This window comes from Lithobates pipiens, unplaced genomic scaffold, assembly GCF_037356315.1.
Source record: "Lithobates pipiens isolate NorthernLeopardFrog02 unplaced genomic scaffold, aLitPip1_a1.2 Scaffold_28, whole genome shotgun sequence".
NCBI classification, from domain to species: Eukaryota; Metazoa; Chordata; class Amphibia; order Anura; family Ranidae; genus Lithobates; species Lithobates pipiens.
In genome coordinates, this window is record NW_027507789.1 from 168,434,619 (window position 1) to 168,451,041 (window position 16,423).

Sequence of the window (16,423 nt, forward strand, 5' to 3'; positions counted from 1 at the left end):
CTGTAAAAAAACGAACTCTAGCGCACTAAGCTGGAGGATGCTACATAATGACACTAGCAGGGAAAGGGTTAACATCAGGGGCGATTAAAGGGTTAAGTGTGCTCCTAGGGAATGCTTTCTAACTGTGGGGGATGCTGTGACTGGTGGAACACAGACATCTGTGTTTCTGCTTATCAGAAACACAAGATACCCATCTTCCTCCCTCACAGAACGGCGGTCTGCCTTGTTTGCATAGGCAGACCGCCGCTCTGCCTCTCATGTGAACGATCGCGGCTGGCCGGTGCCCATCATAGCTGCCAGGCCCATTTATATAGGCAGACCGCCACTCTGCCTCTCCTGTTTGAACGATCATGGTTCGCTGGTGGCAATCGTAGCTGCTGGACCCATTTATATAGGCAGACCGCCGCTCTGCCTCTCCTGTGAATGATCGCGGGTGGCCGGCGGCTGTCGTAACTGCCGGACCCATTTATATAGGCAGACCGCCAATTGTGGGTGGCCGGCAGTCCTTAAAGGGGTGTTCGAGCAGGGAATTTTTTTTAAAAGTCAGCTGCTGACTTTTAATAAGGACACTTACCTTTCCAGTGCGCCCGCGATGTTACATGGTTAGTAAGGTTGAATAAATACACCAGTCCATCCAGAGTGTCTACAATTGTCCCCATCACTGTACATTGCACACTCACATTGGTCCCTACCCTCCAGGGGCCCACAATCCAGGGTCCCCATTTATATAGTAGGGCCAATTTTGCACATAAGCCAATTAACCTACCTGCATGTCTTTGGGGTGTGGGAGGAACCGGAGGAAACCCACGCAGGCACAGGGAGAACATGCAAACTCCAAGCAGGTCGTTTCGTGGTTGGGATTCGAACCAGCAACCCGTTTTACTGCTAGGTGAGCTGCTAACCACTACACCACTGTGCCCAAGGTCGACCCATCCCTCTGCTCTCAGGTCCTGGTGCTGCCATCCTCACTAAGGGAAACAGGCAGTGGAGCCTTGCAGCTTCACTGCCCGTTTCCTACTGCGCATGCGCGAGTAGCGTGGCGCTTTGTGAATGGGACGCGCTGTGTTAGGAAACACATAGTTCCCAAAACACAGCACGCCCCATTCCTCAGAAGACAACACAAGGAGGAGAAAAGACCAAAGATCACCGCGGAGTAGGAAGAGGCAGATTAGGAAGACTGCCTAGCAACAGGGGTTTCTGGTAAAGTAAAAAATAAATAAAAATTTCAAATGTTTTTATTTTTTGTAACGAATATTAATGCTGTTTTTTTTTAGGGTGGCCCTCCACTTTAAGTGGTTAATGAAAAAAAAAATCAAGGTTATAGGTTATACCCAAGCACCTAAACCAAACCCCCCCCTCCCCCCCACGTCCTCCCCAAAGAAAATAAATGAAAATTTAAGCCTGGCCTGCCCCCTACATGCATGTACATATAAACGCATGCGTTGCAAAATGCCAATTACACTACACGTTACATACTACCGTGCACGTCAGAGTACATAAATTCAGAGCCATCATTCATAATTAAATCTAAACCGATGTCATGTAGAGGCTTTTAAAATGTCGCCCATAAACGATTTATGGACTGAAGTTTATTGTCATTTTACAGGAATTTTAAGGCCCGACATGTTGAGTAGGATATATATATATAAACACATTGGGGGTTATTTACTAAAGGAAAATCAACTTTGCACTGAAAGTGCACTTGGAAGTAAAGTTTCTGTAGATCCGAGGGGGACATGCAAGGAAAATAAAAAACAGCATTTTAGCTTGCACATGATTGGATGATAAAATCAGCAGAGCTTCCCCTCATTTCAGATCTACCCCTAATGACGCGTACACACGACCGGACTTTCCAGCAGACTAGGTCCGACGATCTTCCCGACAGACTTTTCAGGAGAGTTCTGTCGGACTTCCCAACGAACGAACTTGCCCACACATAAGTCCGTTCAAAAGTCCGTTCCTTTTGAACGTGATGACGTAAGATGGGACTAAAAAAGAAAGTTCAATAGCCATTAGCCAATAGCTGCCCTTGCGTCGTATTTGGTCCATCAGACCAGCATACAGACGAACGGTTTTCTCGATAGGAATTGAGTCAATCGGACAGATTTGAAACATGTTCTATTTCTAGGTCCGTCGGATTTTTACAATGAAAAATTATCGGATTAGCCCACACATGATCGGATTGTCCGACGGACTGATTCCGTCGGACCTAGTCTGCCAGAAAGTCCGGTCGCGTGTACGCGGCATAAGATTTAAGCCCCATACACACTATCAGATTTTCTGCTGAGTTTTTCCTTCAGATTTACCAAAACCATATAATATGAGGACAAACCTTAGGAGTTTCAATGTGTATGCAATCAGGCAGGCCCTCGCACTACATGGTTTTGGTAAATCTGAAGGAAAAACTCAGCAGATAATCTGATAGTGTGTATGGGGCTTTAGAGTGACTGCACTTCCAAGTGCACTTGCAGTGCAAAGTGGATTTGCCTTTCGTAAATAACCCCCACTGGGTTTTAACCTTTACGATTCTGAATTAACCCCTTGCACACTACTATACACCCTTATACAGTATATTTCCAGTAAACTTGATGTTTGGTATCTATTTTCTCGGAGCAACACATTTTATATTTTATTTGCATGACTCGAGTGTATTTTTTACTGAAGATTTGCACTGGGCAAAGCATACCGCTATTTTATTCTCCCAAGTCTCTGCTTTCATAAAACATATACTGTATGGGGGTTTTAACTAATCTTCAGGCCTAAATAGATTTTTTTTAAAGGTGTGCAACAAAAGAATTAAACCATTAAAAAGTTTTTTTTCCGCTTGGATTGTGCTTCTTTAGTTTGAATAGAGGCTCATTCAGGTGTCTCTTAACACTTCTTACCAAAACAAATCCCGAAGTCCATGGAGTCATTTCTTCTGGGGAATGCGTACCCTACAGGGTGTGTGTAGTAGTTTTTGATAGCGATGGCAAAATAGGAGCATGTCCTAAGTTGTCAGCACGTCATTGTCACACCTGCATGTACAAAACAAACTTCACAAAACACTTTTGCTTTGTCAGGACGCGGAGAAAGGCGCAGCTAGGCAGGTTCTCAGCCCTTGTTTATTCATTCAATGTCTATCAGGAATCTGGCTGCATGGATCTGTATGTATAAAGCCCAGCCCTTGTTTATTCTGTTACTGTCTAGAGTAACCCCTAAAATAATGAGAAAAAAAAAGTCGTACTTACCGACTGCTTGCCTGCACAAGTCAAAGTCAACAGTCACTCTATTGCCTTGTTATGACTTCTGACTTCTGACGTGAGATAAGATCAGGTCCTTCAGATTTCCTCAAAAGTGTAGGGATTTTTTCAGACGTTTGCCACGCTGGACAATATGGAAATTTTTACCTTTCCTGAGGAAGCAGCTTGACAGAAATGTTTTCACGCTGAGAATGCTGCTTGTCAGGTTTCCAACCAGTTCTAAATCCTCTTTCATGTGTCTGAACCTATTACGCTATAATTTCCGAAATACCAATACGACTGGACAATGACGCCTGCATCCGACAAAGCGATTTTCTTCATAGCAGTTGCTTTAATTTACACTCACCGGACACTTTATTAGGTACACCTGTTCAATTGCTTGGTAACACAGATCGCTAATCAGCCAATCACAAGGCAGCAACTCAATGCATTTAGGCATCTAGACGTGGTGAAGACGACTTTCTGAAGTTCAAACAGAGCATCAGAAAGGGGAAGAAAAGAGATTTAAGTGACTAAACGTGGTATGGTCGGGTGCCAGACGGCTGATCTGAGTATTTCAAAAACTGCTGCTTTGCTGGGATTTTCACACACAATCATCTTTAGGGTTTACAGAGAATGGTCCAAAAAAGAGAAAATATCCAGTGAGCTGCAGATGCCTTGTTGATGTCAAAGGTCAGAGGAGAATGGGCAGACTGGTTCGAGAAAGGCAAAAGTAACTCAAATAACCACTCGTTACAATCAAGGCATGCAGAATACCATCTCTGAACGCACAACACATCAAACTTTGAAGAAAATGGGCTACAGAAGCAGAAGACCACACCGGGTGCCACGCCTGTCACCAAAGAACAGGAAACTGAGGCTACAATTCGCACAAGTTCACCAAACTTGGACAATAGAATATTTGAAAAAAGTTGCCTGGTGTGATGAGTCTCGGTTTCAGCTGCAACATTCAGATGGTGGGGTCAGAAGTTGGCATAAACAACATGAAAGCATGGATCCATCCTGCCTTGTATCAAAGGTTCAGGCTGGTGATGGTTTAATGGTGTGGGAGATATTTTCTTGGTACACTTTAGGCCCCTTAATACCAATTGACCATTGTTTAAATGCCACGACATACCTGAGTATTGTTGCTGACCATATAAAAACAAATAAAATGCTGCACTATATTAAGATTACCAATGTATGAATATCTTAGTGCAAACCATGCACGATATTAAACATAATAATATATAATATATAAAATGTCCATTGGGCTGACAAATTAAAACAATAACAGATGAAAAGTGCCGCACTATATTGAAGTAACCAATGTTATATGATACATATAAATAAAGTGCATGAATGAGTGCAAAACGTGCATAATATCCAACATCATAAATAATAAAATAAAAAATGTCCCTTGTGCTGACAAAGCAAAATCCTGTGACGGTGCTCCAAAGTTGACAAGGTGACAACAAACTTGTGCTCCCCCATTGTGTGAATCTGCTCACCTCAGGGCGTTTGACCGCACACCCAAGTTTGGTCGAAAAACTTCTGTGAACCACCCCTGGGTTCTCCTGAGATGTCCAGCAGTAAGTTCCTCCGTCCATATATAAAAATAAAGTCTAAATGGTGTTTTATTGCTTAAAAACATATTTTATTTATAAAACATTGATCTGGGTACTCAATCCCCCTGAGGAAGACAGGGGACTGATCTGTGTCCAACACCTGTAGGGGAGGGGACAGGACGGTGCAGTAGGTAGCAGGTTTGAGTGCTTTCTCATTGTAAATAAAATATGTTTTTAAATGATAAAAAAATGTAGACTTTATTTTTATAGGTGAGCAGATTCACACAATGGGGGAGCACAAGTTTGTTAAAAAAATAAAGTCTAAATTTTATTTAACATTTAAAAACTTATTTTATTTATAAAAACATAAATCTGTGTACTCACATCTTCCAGGTGCTGAAGCTCACCACTCTATAGCAATTAAAAGAAAAAAACCATGAGAAAGCATTCAAACCTGCTGCCTACTGCACCGTCTGGTCCCCTCCCCTACGTGTGTTGGACCGCCCATACTGGGCGGGACTGCAAGCCGAGCTGAGACGAGTACACAGTACAGTCGGCTCGGTCTTTTTCGGCAGCGCTCGCTAGAGAAACAGCAGGGAGGCGGGACTACGAGCGGAGCCGAGCAATCGGCTCTGTACTTTTCGGTCGTGCTCGGTATTTTTCGGCGGCGCTCTGTATTTTTCGGCGGCGCTCTGTATTTTTCGGTGGCGCTCTGTATTTTTCGGCCGCGCTCGGTATTTTTGACTCGCAGACAGTGGCGATCGGCGTATAACACGCACCCACGATTTTCCCCCGATTTTAAGGGGGAAAAAGTGCGTGTTATACGCCGATAAATACGGTACTTTAACCACTTAAGGACCACCGCATGGCAATGTACGTCAGCAGAATGGCACCGACAGGCACAAGTACGTGCTTGCCTTCCAGCGGGTGGGGGGTCCGATCGGACCCCCTCCCGCTGGATGCGGCGGTCCGTTTCGCTTCTGGAGCGATCCGGGATGAGGGGATGGCTGTTGGTTTCTGGCCATCCCCTCTCGATTGCTCCTGGCGAATGAGAAGCTTCCCCCGCTGTGTATTGTAAACACAGGCAGGGAGGAAGTGATGTCATTCTCCTCGGGGCGGTCTTTTTGACCGGACTGCGAGGAGAACAGAGAAAGTAAGTGCACCAAACACTACACTGACATGTAGGTACACATAGGCACACAAAGCCCCCCTCCCAGTCACAGTGTCACTGATTGCAGTGATCATTTATTTACTGATCAATGCATTTAGTGTCAGTTGTAACAGTAAAAACTGTCAGAACAGTTAGTGTTAGGTCCAGGGTAGCCCCCTACCCCCCCAATAAAGGTTTAACCCCTGATTGCCCCTAGAGTTAACCCTTTCACCCCCTTTTGCCAGTGTCACTAAGCGATCGTTTTACTGATCACTGCATTAGTGTCACTAGTGCCGCTAGGTAGCTAGTTATTTTTTTAGGTTCAACGCTAGGTTTTTATAGCGCTAGGTACCCCGATATACTACCCAATAATGGTTTTAGCCCCCTGATTGCCCCTAGTTAACCCTTTCACCCCCTTTTGCCAGTATCACTAAGCAATCGTTTTTCTGATCGCTGCATTAGTGTCACTGGTGCCGCTAGGTAGCTAGTTATTTTTTTAGGTTCACCGCCAGGTTTTTATAGCGCTAGGTACCCCCATATACTACCCAATAATGGTTTTAACCCCCTGATTGCCCCTAGTTAACCCTTTCACCCCCTTTTGCCAGTGTCACTAGGCAATCGTTTTTCTGATCGCTGCATTAGTGTCACTGGTGCCGCTAGGTAGCTAGTTATTTTTTTAGGTTCACTACCAGGTTTTTATAGCACTAGGTACCCCCATATACTACCCAATAATGGTTTTAACCCCCTGATTGCCCCTAGTTAACCCTTTCACCAGCGATCACCGTATAAGTGCCACTGGTGACACTGGTTAGCCAGTTAGTTATTTAGGTTTCCCGTCAGGTTTTTATATAGCGTCAGGGACCCCCATATACTACCTAAAAAGATTTTAACCCCCTGATTGCCCCTAGTTAACCCTTTCACCAGTGATCACCGTATAATGGTTACGAGTGACTCTGGTTAGTTAGCTTGCTTTTTATAGCATCAGGGCACCCACTATTTATTACCCAATAAAGGTTTAACCCCCTGATCACCCGGCGGGTGATATCAATTAGGTTTTAGGGTCAGGATCTGCGTCGTCCCAGGCAGCGCTAGGTTAGTGCCAGTACCGCTAACACCCACGCGCAAAGCATAAACCTCCCGTAGTGGTATAGAATCTGAACAGATCAATATCTGATCAGATCTATACTAGCGTCCCCAGCAGTTTAGGATTCCAAAAAACGTATTGTTAGCGGGATCAGCCCAGATACCTGCTAGCACCTGCGTTTTGCCCCTCCGCCCAGCCCACCGAAGTGCAGTATCGATCGATCATTGTCACTTACAAAACACAAAACACATAACTGCAGCGTTCGCAGAGTCAGGCCTGATCCCTTGCGATCGCTAACAGTTTTTTTTTGGTAGCATTTTATATTTAAATCCTGAAGGATTTCGGGGTCCCGTACGTGGCTAGGCTCCCAAAAAGTCCCCCACATGTGGTATCCCTGTACTCGGGAGAAGCAGCAGAATTTATTTTGGGGTGTAATTTGACTTATGCCCATAGCATGTGTGAGCAATATATCATTTAGTGACAACTTTGTGCAAAAAAAATAAAAAATTGTAATATTCCTGCAACTTGTGGCAAAATATTAAATATTTCATGGACTCAACATGCCTCTTAGTAAATAGCTTGGGGTGTCTACTTTCCAAAATGGGGTCATTTGGGGGGGTTTTGTGCTATTTTGGCATTTTATGACCTTCGAAACTGTGATAGGTAGTGAGGAGTGAAATCAAAAATTTGCACCCTTAGAAATCCTGAAGGCAGTAATTGATTTTCGGGGTCCCGTACGCGGCTAGACTCCCAAAAAGTCCCACATATGTGGTATCCCCATACTCAGGAGAAGCAGCAGAATATATTTTGGGGTGCAATTCCACAAATAACTATGGCATGTGTGAGCAATATATAATTTTTAGTGACAACTTTTTGTAAACTTTTTTTTTTTGTGTCATTATTCAATCACTTGGGACAAAAAAAAAATATTCAATGGGCTCAACATGCCCCTCAGCAATTTCCTTGGGGTGTCTACTTTCCAAAATGGGGTCATTTGGGGGGGGGGGGGGTTTGTACTGCCCTGCCATTTTAGCACCTCAAGAAATTAGATAGGCAGTCATAAATTAAAAGCTGTGCAAATTCCAGAAAATGTACTCTAGTTTGTAGACGCTATAACTTTTGCGCAAACCAATAAATATACACTTATTGACATTTTTTTTACTGAAGACATGTGGCTGAATAAATTTTGGCCTAAATGTATGACTAAAATTTAGTTAATTCGATTTTTCTTATAACAAAAAGTAGAAAATATCTTTTTTTTTTTTATTTTTTATTTCAGTCTTTTTCCTTTTATATCGTAAAAAATAAATATCGCAGAGGCAATCAAATACCATCAAAAGAAAGCTCTATTTGTGGGAAGAAAAGGACGCAAATTTTGCTTGGGTACAACATTGCATAACCGCGCAATTACCAGTTAAAGCAGTGCAGTGCGAAATTGTAAAAAGACCTCTGGTCCTTAGGCTGACAATTGGTCCGGGGCTGAAGTGGTTAAAAAGGTAGCACATGGCTGTATTACACGACTACTGTAGGCCCAAATGTGCAAAATGTGAACAAAACTCTGGATAGCCGCACTCCGGATTGAGTAAAAAATAAAGTGCCTTTATTTCTTCAAATGCAAGTGCAAAACTCCATTGAACAACACATCACAGCAAAGGGGAACAAAAAAATAGAACAAGGTTGCTGACACGTTTCACGCTACAAACAGCGCTTACTCATAGCTGCTGTAGGCCCAAAGTAGAGATATAGGTGGGATGCTCTTGACTGACTTGCTCTTCACTTAAAGGGATTGTAAAGTGTTTTTTTTTTTTTTTTTTAAATAAGAAACATGTTATACTTACCTCCACTGTGCAGCTCGTTTTGCACAGAGTGGCCCAGAACCTGCTCTTCTGGGGTCCCTCGGCGGCTGTCTCGGCTTCCTCCTGCAGGTGCTTCTCACGTTCATGCGAGCTCCCTCGCATGGTGAGAAGCATCTGCGGGCGCGCTCCCGTGATACAGCCGGCGGCTATAGCCGCTCGCTGTATCACACGGCCCCGCCCCCGGCGCTCCGCGTCAGTGGATGTGATTGACAGCAGCGAGAGCCAATGGCTGCGCTGCTTTCCATCCATCCACTCCAGCCAATCAGCGGCCAGGCTGAACGGTGGAAAGGACGTCAGGGGATGAGCGCAGGACTTTCGAGGGGTGAGGTAAGTAAAACAGGGGGGCTGGGGGTGCAGGCACCTTCAGATGTTTTTTCACCTTAATGCATAGAATGCATTAAGGTGAAAAAACATTTACCTTTACAACCCCTTTAAGGTGTCCCCTAGGCTCCAGACATGTGAGGCATTGTACTTCACTGTCTTTTCTTGCCTTTGGGGGTAAGGCTGGATTGTACTCACTCAGTCCTCCGTAAAGGCTTCAGAAGATCCAGAATACCTGCTTTCCTGGCCCATCTGCTGAACAGGCTGTGCTTGGGGTCCACAGCTAAGGCTAGTACTAGTGTACTGAGGCTTTTTCTCCTTCTCTCGCTCTCTCCCATTCTTCTTTCTCTGCTCCAGGGGTAGTGCCCCCAAAACAGGGGTCTCCTCCAGACAACTGGACCCCAGGCTCTGCTCCAAAACTGCCAGTCTTCTGAGCATTTATGGGTTGTTTCCCCACCTTCTGGGTCCTGCCTCCACAGGGATTAGTGGAAACTCCACAAATATTCAGGCTGCAGGATCTGTTCCTCCACCCACTAGATTCTGGAACTATCCAGAGAGTTCCAGAAGACAGGGGGAGGTAACAGAGCTGAAACCTTTGAAATACTGCGCAGCCTCCTAACAAAATGAATCCATGCTCCTCTACCTACAGGGGAGCCAAACCAAATGTGTCTACTCCATACAGATTTGTTCTATCTTAGGAGTTCTCAAATTGTCAGAGTATGGATCTATGTTTTTTGCTGGTCACACCTACATTTATTTTGCATATATCGATGATCCGTATTTTGCTGTATTGGTAGTATTTTAATCCGACAAGCTGAACATTCTTGCTGTATCTTTCAAATATGATCAGAATTGCATTGGAAACTGTAATCAAATCTTCATGTAATCAATTTGTTTTTGTAAAAGACTGAAAAATTGAAAAGACTCCTGACTGTGTAATTTAGGCTGATCGGACGTCCCTCCCCGTTTTTCCCGGGGACAGTCCCCGGATTGGTGCGGCAGCAGCCATGGCACTATTTTCGGCTGCTTAGTCTCAGGCGCTTCCGCATTTTAGCCCCGGGAGTCGGGCTATATCGCCTGTTGCCCATCCCATCAGCACTTCCTGGCTCCTCCCTCACTGTCCGCCCAACCCCGCCCACACTCCTGCCTCCTGCAAGCAATGCATGCACTGTGCTCAGCCTACTTGTGAAAACCAGCCTGAGAGGGGATGCATAATTGGTGAGTGAGCCATCCCCTCCATGAACAGCTCTCTTCTCTCACCAGACCTCTTTGCTTCTTTCCCTTCTCATTTTATTTTTCCCCCTGTGAAGACTGGGGGGGAGGAGGATTGTGCAGACGGGGGGGGGGATTGTGCAGATTGGGGGGGATTGTGCAGACTGAGGGGGGGGGGTGTGCAGGCTGGGGGGGATTGTGCAGACTGGGGAGATTGTGTAGACTGGGGGGGGGGTTGTGTTAACTGGGGGGGGGGATTATGCAGATTGGGCTAGGGGGATTGTACAGACTGGGGGGGAGGATTGTGCAAACGGGGGGGGGGGGGGTTGTGCAGACTGAGGGGAGGATTGTGCAGACTGGTGGGGAATTGTGCAGACTTGGGAGGCTACACAGTGCTCTGGACAGTGGTATGATTGGAGGCCTGTAATGTACACAGTGCTCTGGACAGTGATCTGAGAGGAGGCCTGTAATGTACACAGTGCTCTGGACAGTGATCTGAGGTGAGGCCTGTAATGTACACAGTGCTCTGGACAGTGGTATGAATGGAGGCCTGTAATGTACACAGTGCTCTGGACAGTGGTATGAATGGAGGCCTGTAATGTACACAGTGCTCTGGACAGTGGTATGAATGGAGGCCTGTAATGTACACAGTGCTCGGGACGGTGGTTAGAAGTATTTCTTTTTTTTATCTCATGGACAAAATGTGAGAAATAATGTATATATCATACAATCATTCCATAAACACATACCACATACACTGCATATATCATTTGAGGAAAATATGCTTATAAAATAGTTTACCATTTGCCATTAAAAAAAATATATATATATCCCGGATTTCATTTTGAAAATCTGGTTACCTTCGTTTAATTGCTTCCTTTTTCGACCCAACGTCAAAAAATACTGATTGAAAGCTACCAAGGCCCTGTTCATACCTGAAAGGATGATTTGGAACTTCACTAGAAGCACTGACTTGCCGCACCGACTTGAAAAAGTATAACATGCACTACTGTTAGCAATTTTGGGAGCGACATGAATAGATATTTGTGCATGAAGCTGCACAGATGTCTTCAAAGTCGCACCCAAAGTCACACTGAGATGTGGCTTTGAAATTTGTGCGAATTTGTGTCTTGTTTTTTTAACATGCGACTGGCAGGAAAGGGCTAGAAGCTACCAGGAGTGCTTAATGTAGGTTCAACAATTCAGCAAATCAATGCTCTCTTCCAACACCTGTTCAGGTTAAAAGGAATTTAGTAAAATTAAAGTTATTGGCTGCTTGGTTTTCATACAGATTTGCTGGGTCACATTTTAATTATCAAACCTCTAAATTGCCGAACAGAACTGCCAATTAAGTGCAGTTTATGTGCACTTTCATTCTTTTAAAGTTATCCTGCTTATGCCGAATGCCTATGCCTAACACAAGATTCCTTGAGGGTTAACTCGATTGGGTTACTAGTGTTATTTTTTTAGGATGGTTTTTTATTTCTTTAAAAAACAGCTATTGAAGGCAAATAATATTTCCTTTACTTTTTTTTTTTTTTTTAATGATTCTATCTGTACTCTGTTCAGATCCCCAGGCTTCCTTATTGAGAAAAGCTTTAATATTTCCTGATATAGTGTCAAAGCTTCCCCTCTTCCTCCTGCCTCTCGCACATTCTAGTTGGTCAGTGAGGTGGGCAAACATAGTGATGTGCAAATATGTACCCATAACTGCCCGAACCATATCTGGTTCATACTTGATTGCTGATTCATTGATGTTTTAAATTAATAAATCATTCCATTGTACTTATAGAGGCGCTCCAGCCCCCCCCCCCAAAATAAATAAATAAAAGTCAGCAGCTACAAATACTGTAACTGCTGACCTTTAATATTAGGGCACTTACCTGTCCAGGCATCCAGCTGTGTCCTCACCCAAGCCAATTCTTCAATCGGCTATCGGGTCCTGGTGCCGCCATCTTGACTAAGGGAAACTGACAGTGAAGCCTTCACAGCCAGTGTTCTACTGTGCATATGCAAAGCAAGCCGTGCTTTCTGAATGGGCCGCAGTTTTCTGGGACCTGTAAAGTGTCCTATAAGGCTGCGGGGGAAGGAGGGAGTGCTGAACTTCTAAACCAGGTACCCGCTCCCCCCCCCCCAAATGGTGCCAAATGTGGCAACTGGGGGGGAGGCAGACAAGCACAAAGTTAACTAGTAAAGCAAAGAAGAAAGGAACCGCAAAGGAAGAACAGCAACCAGCCAGTAGGTGTGGTACCTGGTTAGGTGAAAGGTCCTCCGGTAGTGAGGGGTCAGTGCTTTGACTCCCTCTCTAGCTGTCCTTCTGCTCAGTTCACTGGGAGCACACTAGCATTATGGAGATTCAAGGACTGATTACTGGGTACAGGAAACAAAGATTTATTGAGCATGCATGGCGCCCGACTCATCGGGACTATATTCTGTTACCAGGAGTGAGGTAACAGAGGTACACTGGACTGGTAGAGTGGGCAAAGGCACAGCACGTCCCTCCTAATGCAACATACATCAATTTCAAGTGTGTAGTGACATGTGACAAACATCTCACAGAAGGAATGTATGTTATTGCTGCATACAAGTGGCTCATCTCTGATTCGGGGGCTGCCTTAATGTTTGATTTCTCACTTGACTGCAAGCCTCTGCTTGGTCCTGGACATTAGTGAGCATGCCTTCAGGGAACTGGAGAAACTGCAGAGGAGGGCAACCAAACTGATAAGAGGCATGGAGGAGCTCAGCTATGAGGAAAATTAGAGAAACTGAATGTATTCTCTCTTGAGAAGAGTTATTCACTTTAAGGTAATCACAGAGGACAAGGGGGGTCTCTTTATGGCTGTAGGAAAATATATTTAATCTACAAACACAGAAAGGTTTCTTCTCAGTAAGAGCTTTGAAAATGTGGAATAGACTCCCTCAAGAGCTGGTTCTGGCCAGCTCAGTAGATTGTATTAACAAAAGCTTGGATTCTTTCCTAAATGTAACTGGATATTAATATTTATAGGTAAAGTTTTTCCAGGGAATATCCGATTGCCTCTCGGGGGATCAGGAAGGATTTTTTTCCAGCGGGAGCAAATTGGATCATGCTTTATTAGGGTTTTTGCCTTCCTCTGGATTAACTGTGGGTATAGGATTATGTGTATAAAAGACTGAATGTTTTTTTCTTTCCTTTTATTGGTTGAAATAGATGGGCTTGTGTCTTTTTTTCAACCAGACTATTGTAGCATCCTCTACCTTAGGTAGGTTGCTAGAGTAGTTGTGTCTTTGTTACAGTCAGTGCAGGTAAATATAGGCAGGCCTAGCAGTGAGCAGGGCCTGTTTGTTTTGATCTGGGGGCTGGGAGTGGTTTTGAGTATAGCAGCAGGTGACTGACATGTACTTAATCTCTCTGGTGCCTCCTCTGTTTCTAGAGGGTTCTGGAAAAGAGGCAGGGCAGAGGATTGGAGTGGCATGGGGTGTATCTGGGAGCCCTGACCAATCCCCAACAAGAATTGGCAGGGAGCAGGCCTCCTATATATACTCATGGTCAGCCTGCTGTGGGAGGAGTTGTCGGATTGAAGAACTAGTGATGGAGTGTTAGGCTGTTGTGGCCCTTGAGGGAACCCCCTTTCTGGGGGGGGGGGTGAACTCGGGTCTAGAGCTCGGGAGCTGGGAAGGAACCTGTCCATACACGGTCATTGAGCAGTGTCTGGAACAGGAGTAGGAAGAGGACAGCGGGGAACATTGCCGGGCAAGTTACTAGGAGGGATTCCATTCTGGGGTGGACGAGTGACAGGCACAGTGGAGAAATCTGGGAGAGACATGCCAGAAGGAGAGGCCATGATGTCACGGGTGTTGGAGTTAAGTTGCTGCAGCCAGGAGGGTTGGCAGAATTTGCACAGGACTGTCTGGGACCAGTAGTCCACCAAGCTAGCACAAGAACTATTCTTCATATAGAGAGTCCTGCAGCCATACACCCCTGAAGGGGGGGGTCAGCGGAGGGACGGCATGACAGGTGCAGGACAGCCCTGTCGCCGTTTTAATTAGTAGCCCCGGGGGCCGCTTTAAGAGGAGGGTTCAGGCGGAGCTGAGGGGCGGAGCTACGGCATGGTACGCGATAGCGGCGTACCATGCTTTCACTCGGAGAGTGGAGGAGGAAGAGATTGCACGCACCCTCCCGCTCGGATCCGGAAGACATCATGTAGGCAGGTACTGAGGCGTTCCTCTCTCAACTGCGGGCGGCGGTGCACAGTCAGGGCGCTGCATGGCTTCGGGATCAGATTGCGGCCATGGCGGCAGAGGGGGGGAGCACGGACGGGGCTACACTTCGGGCTCGGCGTTCCCGGCCGCCCGATCGGTACAGCCCAGAGGCCGGCCCGGGTGGGCCTCAGCGTGCGGTGGCGGGCACTCCCAGGAGGGATGCGGGCTCTGGGTCGGATGGGCAGCGACAGGATCCCACGGCTTCCACCCCGGGGCCTTCAGAGAGGGGTGAGATGACGCGGAGAGGAGTGCGGAGGAGGGGCCAGGACGCACCAGGGGGGGTGATGGACATGACGCAGGGTTCGGCACCCCCTGCGCGGCGCCGCTGCACAGGGCGGCCGTTGGGTACGGGGGGGAGGATGGAGGACGCCAGCCCAGACGGCGGGGTCAAAACATGCAGCGGGTGGGGGACCCTCCAGTTGCCACGGCCCCCAGTCCCAGGCGCATGGGTAGGAGAGACCGTGTGAGTCAGGAGGCCGAGGCAGTCACTGCTGGGACAAGCGCAGGGAGGAGTCGGCTACCTGGGAGGCGCAGGTCCCCTTCACCAATGCGGGAGAGCGGGGCTGGTGGTCGGGAGCAGAGGGCATCTCGAGTGCAGCACCGCAGACCCTTGGCCATGGAAGCTGGTCCATCAGTGAGTCGCACGCCACGCCAGGAACCACCGGTAGACAGCGGAAGATCCGAGGGCGAGTTGTCGGAGTCGGACGAACATGGTGAGGACGGTCGGTCGTCGGCGGTGGGTCCGCAGGAAGCGGCTGCGAGGTCCGGTCCTGGGCAGTCCGGTGAGTGTGATTCTTCTTTTTCTTCTTTGTTGCATGACTTTCTGGCTCGGGGTAGTTGTCCGGGTTCCGGTGGGGTGGGGGGGGGTGTCGGGGCTGGGGGGTCGGCAGTTAGCCCCCCGAAGGAAAGGGCGCAGGACGCCAGGGTGGGGCAGGAAGGCCTGGGGGGTTTGTTATTGGGCTTGAAGGAGCTGGTTCAGCGGTTTGAGCCTGGGGCCGTGGGGGGACCGGCACAGGCTTGGCCGCAGGCGCCTGGGCCGATCGCGGCCCAGGCTGGTGGGGTGGCCGGGGTGCAGGCTCCTGCACCTACGGTTGAGGTGGGCCCGGCTACGGTGGCGTCGGCGTCGACGGCGGGCAGCTCGGCCGATGGGGGGGCAGCAAACCCGCGGAGAAGAGTGCGGACTCGGTGCGGTTGGCGGATGCGGCGAGGAGCGAAGTGTACGTATGCTTCGAGGGCCCGTTGGGCGCGCATCTCAAGCCGGAAGTGAAGGAGAAAATATGGAAAGGTGAGTACGTCGAGCTCTTCACCCTGTTGCCACTAGAGAAGTTCAACCTGGACAGGTTGAAGCCCGAGGAGCGGAAGAAGGAGGATGAGGAAAAACGGCACTATAGATTGATTCCACGTACCTTTGCCAATTGGCTTCAGGCTTTTGCGATCCTGGCGAGCGTCATGGGAGAGAAGACGCCGGAGCACTGTTCGGCGGTCTTTGTGTACTTGGAGTCCATCAGTGAGGCGCACAGGACATACGGAGGGATGGCGTGGCTCCGTTATGATGAACAATTTAGGCAGAGGATGGCAGTCCGACCGTCTCTTCGCTGGGATCATAAGGATATCAGCTTATGGATGAAGCTCATGAGGGCAGCTCGGGCCCCAAGCCAGTTTTTTCAGCCGGGGGTCGGAGGTTCGACAACCTCGGGACAGCTGACCGAAAAACGTTGGGGTTTCTGTTGGCAATTTAATGAGGGGACATGTAAGTTCGGGGCCACCTG

The 16,423-nt window shown here is 47.3% G+C and overlaps 1 protein-coding gene across 2 annotated transcripts in view; it reads right to left on the bottom strand.

Annotated features, from left to right (window-relative positions):
* KRT222 (keratin 222) overlaps window positions 1-9,616 on the bottom strand; it is a 93,673-nt gene extending 84,057 nt beyond the window's left edge. Inside the window, exon 1 of one of the 2 annotated variants that reach the window (XM_077459863.1) lies at window positions 9,436-9,616. The gene's annotated coding sequence lies outside the window, so the exon portion shown is untranslated. Of the gene's footprint in view, window positions 1-3,230; window positions 3,478-9,435 lie in introns of those variants that run through there. The other variant, XM_077459862.1, reaches the window with a different exon arrangement.
* Between the last annotated feature and the right edge of the window lie 6,807 nt (window positions 9,617-16,423).